This window comes from Pseudophryne corroboree, chromosome 8 (assembly GCF_028390025.1).
Source record: "Pseudophryne corroboree isolate aPseCor3 chromosome 8, aPseCor3.hap2, whole genome shotgun sequence".
NCBI lineage: Eukaryota > Metazoa > Chordata > Amphibia > Anura > Myobatrachidae > Pseudophryne > Pseudophryne corroboree.
This window is the reverse complement of record NC_086451.1, coordinates 222,294,741-222,303,793: the sequence shown is the minus strand read 5'-3', so window position 1 is coordinate 222,303,793 and position 9,053 is coordinate 222,294,741. Positions and strand designations below refer to the sequence as shown.

Here is a 9,053-nt window from a genome sequence, read left to right as displayed (position 1 = left end):
CGATAGTCTGGGTATACACATTGCACTGAAGTAGAAGGTAATAGTTACACCTCTGGGTATATAGATTGCACTGAAGTAGAAGGTAAGGACATGAAGGATACAAATGTTGGGGGCGTAGCTGTAATGGGTGCATGGGCCCTCATTCCGAGTCGTTCGCTCGTTCTTTTTTTTCGCATCGCAGTGAAAATCAGCTTAGAGCGCATGCGCAATGTTCGCACTGCGACTGCGCTAAGTAATTCTGCTATGAAGAAAGGATTTTTACTCACGGCTTTTTGTTCGCACCGGCGAACGTAGTGTGATTGACAGGAAATGGGTGTTACTGGGCGGAAACACGGCGTTTTATGGGCGTGTGGCTGAAAACGCTACCGTTTCCGGAAAAAACGCAGGAGTGGCCGGAGAAACGGGGGAGTGTCTGGGCGAACGCTGGGAGTGTTTGTGACGTCAAACCAGGAACGACAAGCACTGAACTGATCGCACAGGCAGAGTAAGTCTGGAGCTACTCTAAAACTGCTAAGTTTTTTTTGATCGCAATATTGCGTAAACTTCGTTCGCACTTTTAAGATGCTAAGATACACTCCCAGTAGGCGTAGACTAAGCGTGTGTAACTCTGCTAAATTCGCCTTGCGACCGATCAACTCGGAATGAGGGCCATGGTGTGTGGTGCACACAGGCCCCACACCACACACCCTGCACCCATTTCTTGAATATTTACCCCTCCGGAGTCCTATGTCAGCAGCAGTAATGCTGCTAATGACCGATAAAATGCAATCGCGCCCATTTTCCAAGCATTTTGCACATGCACAGAATGAAAATCACTTGGAAAATGGGCACTGCACCATTTTTGCAGAGATCTGCACATGCGCACTACATTCCTAGTAGTGACCCTAGTGCTCAGAGACTACTGTGCTGCCAGCTACAGAGGTGAGGACCCAAATGGAGACTGCACATGGGCCCCCTCCTCTCTTAATATGCCCCTGAAATGTTGATAAACATAGTTTCACATCAAACAATGTTACATATATATATATATATATATATATATATTGACTAGCTGAATACCAGTGCTTCGCTACGGAATTTCAAGTATTTCCGTGCATATAACTTTAATTTTGAATGACTTCATGGTAAACTAAGAGCACCCATCCCCCAGCAAGGCAGCAGCCAGCAGCACCTGGTTGGAGCAGTCCAGAGACCTGCTGGGAACCTCCCAGGACCACCCCCTCCCCAAGCCGGACACAGCAGCCAGTGCTGGGTACACCGGCGGGGAGATATCTGCATTACACAGGAGCAGTGGCGCCTTCCCCCCCGGTGTCAGTGGCCTATACAGTGACAGTAGTAGCTATAGCAGCGGCGGCTGTGCTGGGAGGTGTGGTCACAGGGAGCAGCGACCCTGGTGCGATTTATCATCGTTGCCGCTGTGTAGTCGAGGAACGGAGCCGCATGGCGCTGCTGTAGATCAGTTGGCGGAAAGCGAGTAGCGGAGCGGAGGGAGGATGTTAAACGTGGAGAGCCTGGACCGGGTGGATCTGTGTGAGATATTGGAACAGGGTAGAGAAAAAGCAAGACTCTTGTGGGTGCACTCTTGAGATTGATATACAATAATCAGGATATGATAAAGAATTTAAAACATACACGTTATTAGATATCATTTAAAATTGAGGTATCCAAAATTCCCTGACAAACAACAAACAACATTTTGTGTTAAAAAACTTTGGTCTGGGGTCGCAATGGTCATATACAATCACCAAAATACATTCATGAATTGAACTTTGGGGACCAAAGCCGCTTCACCTTCAAGCTGATAATTCAAATAATGACCTTGTGGTCAATACAGATGGACTCACGGAGAAGTCACATGTGTTGTCAAACAATAGTCAAGTATCAAATCAAAAAAAGAGTAAATAAAGACCAAACTGACTTATTTAGAATGAAGAAAGCCATGAACAGTGATTCTGCTGCCAGTGTTAGGCATGGAGTCTTGGACTAATACATGGTTATACTAAACTTGGTATTCCCAGGTGGTCTCCCATCAAAGTACTATCCAAGCCCAACACTGTTTAGCTTCCATGATCGGACGGTATTGGGCATCTACTTCAGCATGGTATGATAGTAGATGGTTAAGGACGCAGTCACTCTTGGATCACTGATGAGAGATCACTGAGAGAAGAAATTGAAGATAAAAGTAGGAAGGAACACAAAGGTGGATCTACTACCAATGTTAGGCGGAGGTAATATAGTGATTCAGTGTGTCATACACCCATACTGATCTTCCGGATCAATGCTGAGAGTCCATGAAAAGGAGTGACATAAGTATAATAGTACCAATTTGATTCAATGGTAGGTGTATATCTGTATAGGCGTGTCCGTTTGGATGCAACCCAATACTGGATATAATAATATAGAATGTCCTAGTACTCAATTATTGATTGTAAGTAAATTCTAAATTACCCTAAATATATGCAGGGTAATTTCATAACACATGTGACTAGAAGTCTCGGTATTATAAACATGGGAACACCATATATAAAAGAGACAGTGCAGTTACCCCTATTATTGGAGATTGATGACGGCATATATGTGTAATAACCTGAAAGAATTAGGTTAGCCCTATGTGGATAATTCACCTAAAGTCAAGTGTATATTTCAATGGTCTAAATCACAGTAGGCTGCATATATAAACATAAAGGTCCCTATATCAGACTGAACATTAAGATAACACGGGTGCAAATATGCACCGTCTGTGATCAGACAGAGAGGAATCCTAGTGAGGTTACTGCACAGTAGGGTCACGTGACCTCTCCCACAACATTCTGGTATTAGAGGCAGTAAATATGATTTGAGGCACAGTGGCCCAATAGTATGACCGCTGTACCCAGAGGTACCAACTAGAGATGTGCGGCGGGCACTTTTCGTGTTTTGGTTTTGGTTCTGGTTCCATGCTCGTGTTTTGGATCTGGATTGGTTTTGCCAAAACCAGTCTTTCGTGTTTTGGTTTTGGATCTGGATGATTTTTGAAAAAAAACATAAAAACAGCTAAAATCACAGAATTTGGGGGTAATTTTGATCCTACGGTATTATTAACCTCAATAACATTAATTTCCACTGATTTCTAGTCTATTCTGAACACCTCACACCTCCCAATATTGTTTTTAGGCCAAAAGGTTTCACCGAGGTAGCTGTATGACTAAGCTAAGCGACACAAGTGCGCGGCACAAACACCTGGCCCATCTAGGAGTGGCACAGCAGTGTCAGACAGGATGGCAGATTTAAAAAATAGTCCCCAAACAGCACATGATGCAAAGCAGAAAAAGATGAGGTAGCTGGATGGCTAATCTAAGCGACACAAGTGTGCGGCACAAACACCTGGCCCATCTAGGAGTGGCACTGCAGTGTCAGACAGGATGGCACTATTCAAAAACTAGGCCCCAATCAGCACATCATGCAAAGAAGAAAAAGAGGTGCAATGAGGTAGCTGTATGTCTAAGCTAAGCGACAGAAGTGTGCGGCACAAACACTTGGCCCATCTAGGACTGGCACTGCAGTGGCAGACAGGATGGCACTTAAAAAAACTAGTCCAAAAACAGAACATCATGCAAAGAAGTAAAAAAAGGTGCAATGAGGTAGCTGTATGGCTAAGCTAAGTGACACAAGTGTGCGGCACAAACACCTGGCCCATCTAGGGTTGGCACTGTAATCCCACTGCACTAATGGCGGCTACCAGACGCACATCTAACACCAACATAGCTGTCAAGGCCTCAGTTATCCGCTTTGCAACAGGAGGACTGCTGTCATAGTTCATCTTCCTCGCAAAGGACTGTTGGACAGTTATTTGCATAGTTGAAGTAGTACAAGTGGTCTTTCGACTTCCCCTCTGGGATGATGATTGACTCTCAGCAACAACGACAGCAGCGGCAGCAGCTGCAGCAGTTAACGGGATTGGTTCTTGATCTTTCCCTATTTTATCCTCCAAATTTTTGTTCTCCATTATTTTTCTGGAGTTATATAACAAAATGCAGCAAAGGAGAGCATACCTCTACACCACACAGGGCAAACGCTGTAAAAATTATTTGGATTAAATATTAATAACCCCTTTATTTGGAGTATATAATATACAGCACAGGACAGCACCACTGAACTTATATGGCAGTACCACTGGACTGGACGTATTCGGCAGTACCACTGGACTGGATTTATACAGCAATACCACTGGATTTATACGGCAGTACCACTGGACATATACGGCAGTACCACTAGACATATACAGCAGTATCACTGGATTTATACGGCAGTATCACTGGACTTATAAGGCAGTATCACTGGACTGGATTTATATGACAGTACCACTGGATTTATACGTCAGTACCATTGGACATATACTGGCAGTATCACTGGAGTTATATGGCAGTACCACTGGACATGTACGGCAGGATCACTGGACTGGATTTATACGGCAGTACCACTGGACATATATGGCAGTATCACTGGAATTATATGGCAGTACCACTGGACATATACGGTAGTATCACTGGATTTATACGGCAGTACCACTGGACATATACAGCAGTATCACTGGATTTATACAGCAGTATCACTGGATTTATACAGCAGTATCACTGGACTTATAAGGCAGTATCACTGGACTGGATTTATCTGGCAGTATCACTGGATTTATCTGGCAGTATCACTGGACTTATACGCCAATAACACTGGATTTATATGGCAGTATTACTGGAATTATATGTCAGTATCACTGGAATTATATGGCCGTATCACTGGATTTATACGGCATTACCACTGGACTGGGATTTATACGGCAGTATCACTGGACTGGATTTATACGGCAGTATCACTGGACTTATACGCCAGTACCACTTGAATTATACAGCAGTATCACTGGAATTATACAGCAGTATCACTGGAATTATACGGCAGTACCACTGGACTTATACGGCAGTACCACTGGACTGGATTTATATGGCAGTATCACTGGACTTATACACCAGTACCACTGGAATTATACAGCAGAATAACTGGAATTATACGGCAGTACCAATGGACATATACGGCAGCATCACTGGACATATACAGCAGTATTATTGGACATATACAGCAGCACAGGGACATCACCACTGTAATGATGCAGGACAACACAGCACCACTGCAATGGACTGGATTTATACAGCAGCACTGGACATATGGCAGCAGAGGACACCACCACTGTGACTGGACTGATGCAGCACAATACACCACCACTGAACTGATGCAGCACAACATAGCACCACTGGACTAGACTTATACAACAGCACTGGACATATGGCAGCAGAGGACACCACCACTGTGACTGATGCAGCACAAGACAATACCACTGTATTGATGCAGGACACTGAAGGACACTGAGGACAGAGACACGTCCTTTCGCTACACTCTCCAATGCCAGAGTGAAAATGGTGGCGACGTGCGGCTCCTTATATGGAATCCAAACCCCGCGAGAATCTGACAGCGGGATGATGACGTTTTGCCTCGTTCTGGTTTCTGAGTCAGGCGGGAAAACACGAGCCTGACTCGGATCGGGTAGTGAAGTTCGGGCGGGTTCAGTTCTCAGGGAACTGAACCCGCTCATCTCTAGTACCAACGCAGCCAAACCTGTCAGGGGAGGGTGCGTGCCATGAGTCAGGGACCAGATGCGGTGATAGTGGAGATCGGAAAAAGCGGAAGACTGATTTTGCCCACGCCGGGGCTTGATCACTTCCGGATAGCAGTGTGTACTGTCCAGCGGGTTTAAAAACCCTATCTGGACAGTGACATCTGTGAATCATGTGGGTTAGGGCCGGTGTTCATGCCATAATTGCTAGGATACACCGGCTCCCTATACTCAGCTTACTGGCTCACACGTAGGAGTAGAGGTGTTTGTCTAGTTTTCGAGCAATGGTGTTGATAAACATACAGTGTGGACGGCACTGAAAAGATTGATGCTGCCAAAATTTGTACATATCAGATATGTTAATTATAATATTGATGATATAAACGTCGCTGGCGGACATCATACACATTAGAAACGGTTCCATTTCTGCAATACTAATGTAGACACCGTCAGACTGGTTGCTAGGCAACCAGGTTTGTAAACTCTACGTCAGAATGAAGCCGTTGCGCTGGTTGCTAGGCAACTGTATTTTTAAACCAATATGAAGAAAAATGTCAGGAAAATGAGTCAACTAATAGAGTTGCAAATGTCATCTGATGAAAATAATATAATTATACAGTATATATAACTAGAGGGGTATCAGATGACATAGGAAAGTGTGGACAATGAGGGACTAAATTGTGTTATATAATACTGTATACATGTTAGATAGATAGTGATTGTTCTTATAAGTGTCCCTCATGTATCAGCTGTTATAAGTGAAATAGGTTAGAGATTAGTTAGAATAGAGTTATGTAGAGTAAATAGATATTTGAATGATAAATAATGGAGTACAACAAATGTGATGTTTTGACTATGGCCCTATATATAGGATACATAAACATTATTCGTTTTTGGTGATGTGAGAGTGAACGTGGGAAGTGTGAAGTGTAGTGGGTTAAAAGAATGTGTGACTACAGTGTAAATATTGTATAGGCATAAACACATATGTGAATGTGTACATTTATGGAAGTGTGAGTGAATGAAAGTGCAAATGGAGTGTGAATGAGGGGAGAATGTTTGACTGAAGTGTGGGCGCAGACATATGCATGCAGGTGCATGCATGCATATACACACCAACACACGCATACACATACATGCCTGCGCACACAAGACAGTCAAGGACATTAATAAAAGGAAAGAGTGTACATGGGTGTTAAAACAGGTAGAAAACCAATAAAATCCAAACCAAAAGTGGGAATGTGTGTAGAAACAATGTGTAGAAAATATTTGGCTGTTAAGTGAAGGTGAATAAAAAAGTGTGAGCGATGATATGATGTGTATCAATAGTTGTTGTGATTAATTAGACTGCAGGTGTGACTGAGGAAGTGAAATGGTGACAATATAGAAACATAGAAACATAGAATTTGACGACAGATAGGAACCACTTGGCCCATCTAGTCTGCCCCTTTTTTATTTTATCCTTTAGGCAATCTCAACCCTTTTTTAACCTTAATTCTTTGTAAGGATATTCATATGCCTGTCCCAAGCATGTTTAAATTGCCCTACAGTCTTAGCCTCTACCACATCTGATGGGAGGCTATTCCACTTATCCACTACCCTTTCTGTGAAGTAATTTTTCCTTAAATTTCCCCTGAACCTCCCCCCCTCCAGTCTCAATGTATGCCCTCGAGTTCTAATACTTCTTTTCCTTTGAAGAATGTTTCCCTCCTGAACTTTGTTAAGACCCTTGATATATTTGAAAGTTTCTATTAGAGATGAGCGGGTTCGGTTTCTCTGAATCCGAACCCGCACGAACTTCATGTTTTTTTCACGGGTCCGAGCAGACTCGGATCCTCCCGCCTTGCTCGGTTAACCCGAGCGCGCCCGAACGTCATCATGACGCTGTCGGATTCTCGCGAGACTCGGATTCTATATAAGGAGCCGCGCGTCGCCGCCATTTTCACACGTGCATTGAGATTGATAGGGAGAGGACGTGGCTGGCGTCCTCTCCATTTAGATTAGGGTTGAGAGAGAGAGAGAGAGATTGACCTGAGGCTGTGATACTGTAGAAGAGAGTGCAGAGTTTAGTGACTGACGACCACAGTGACCACCAGACAGTGCAGTTGTTTGTTTTATTTAATATATCCGTTCTCTGCCTGAAAAAAACGATACACACAGTGACTCAGTCACATACCATATCTGTGTGCACTGCTCAGCCCAGTGTGCTGCATCAATGTATATATATATCTGACTGTGCTCAGCTCACACAGCTTATAATTGTGGGGGAGACTGGGGAGCACTGCAGTGCCAGTTATAGGTTATAGCAGGAGCCAGGAGTACATAATATTATATTAAAATTAAACAGTGCACACTTTTGCTGCAGGAGTGCCACTGCCAGTGTGACTAGTGACCAGTGACCTGACCACCAGTATATATAATATTAGTAGTATACTATCTCTTTATCAACCAGTCTATATTAGCAGCAGACACAGTACAGTGCGGTAGTTCACGGCTGTGGCTACCTCTGTGTCGGCACTCGGCAGCCCGTCCATAATTGTATATACCACCTAACCGTGGTTTTTTTTTCTTTCTTTATAGTCATACTAGTTACGAGTATACTATCTCTTTATCAACCAGTCTATATTAGCAGCAGACACAGTACAGTGCGGTAGTTCACGGCTGTGGCTACCTCTGTGTCGGCACTCGGCAGCCCGTCCATAATTGTATATACCACCTAACCGTGGTTTTTTTTTCTTTCTTTATACATACATACTAGTTACGAGTATACTATCTCTTTATCAACCAGTCTATATTAGCAGCAGACACAGTACAGTGCGGTAGTTCACGGCTGTGGCTACCTCTGTGTCGGCACTCGGCAGCCCGTCCATAATTGTATATACCACCTAACCGTGGTTTTTTTTTCTTTCTTTATACATACATACTAGTTACGAGTATACTATCTCTTTATCAACCAGTCTATATATTAGCAGCAGACACAGTACAGTGCGGTAGTTCACGGCTGTGGCTACCTCTGTGTCGGCACTCGGCAGCCCGTCCATAATTGTATATACCACCTAACCGTGGTTTTTTTTTCTTTCTTTATACATACATACTAGTTACGAGTATACTATCTCTTTATCAACCAGTCTATATTAGCAGCAGACACAGTACAGTGCGGTAGTTCACGGCTGTGGCTACCTCTGTGTCGGCACTCGGCAGCCCGTCCATAATTGTATATACCACCTAACCGTGGTTTTTTTTTCTTTCTTTATACATACATACTAGTTACGAGTATACTATCTCTTTATCAACCAGTCTATATATTAGCAGCAGACACAGTACAGTGCGGTAGTTCACGGCTGTGGCTACCTCTGTGTCGGCACTCGGCAGCCCGTCCATAATTGTATATACCACCTAACCGTGGTTTTTT

General features: G+C 43.7%; 1 pseudogene; it reads right to left on the bottom strand.

The window, feature by feature from the left end:
* Window positions 1–1,993: 1,993 nt before the first annotated feature.
* Window positions 1,994–2,115, bottom strand: LOC134950047 (5S ribosomal RNA; annotated as a pseudogene).
* Window positions 2,116–9,053: the final 6,938 nt, after the last annotated feature.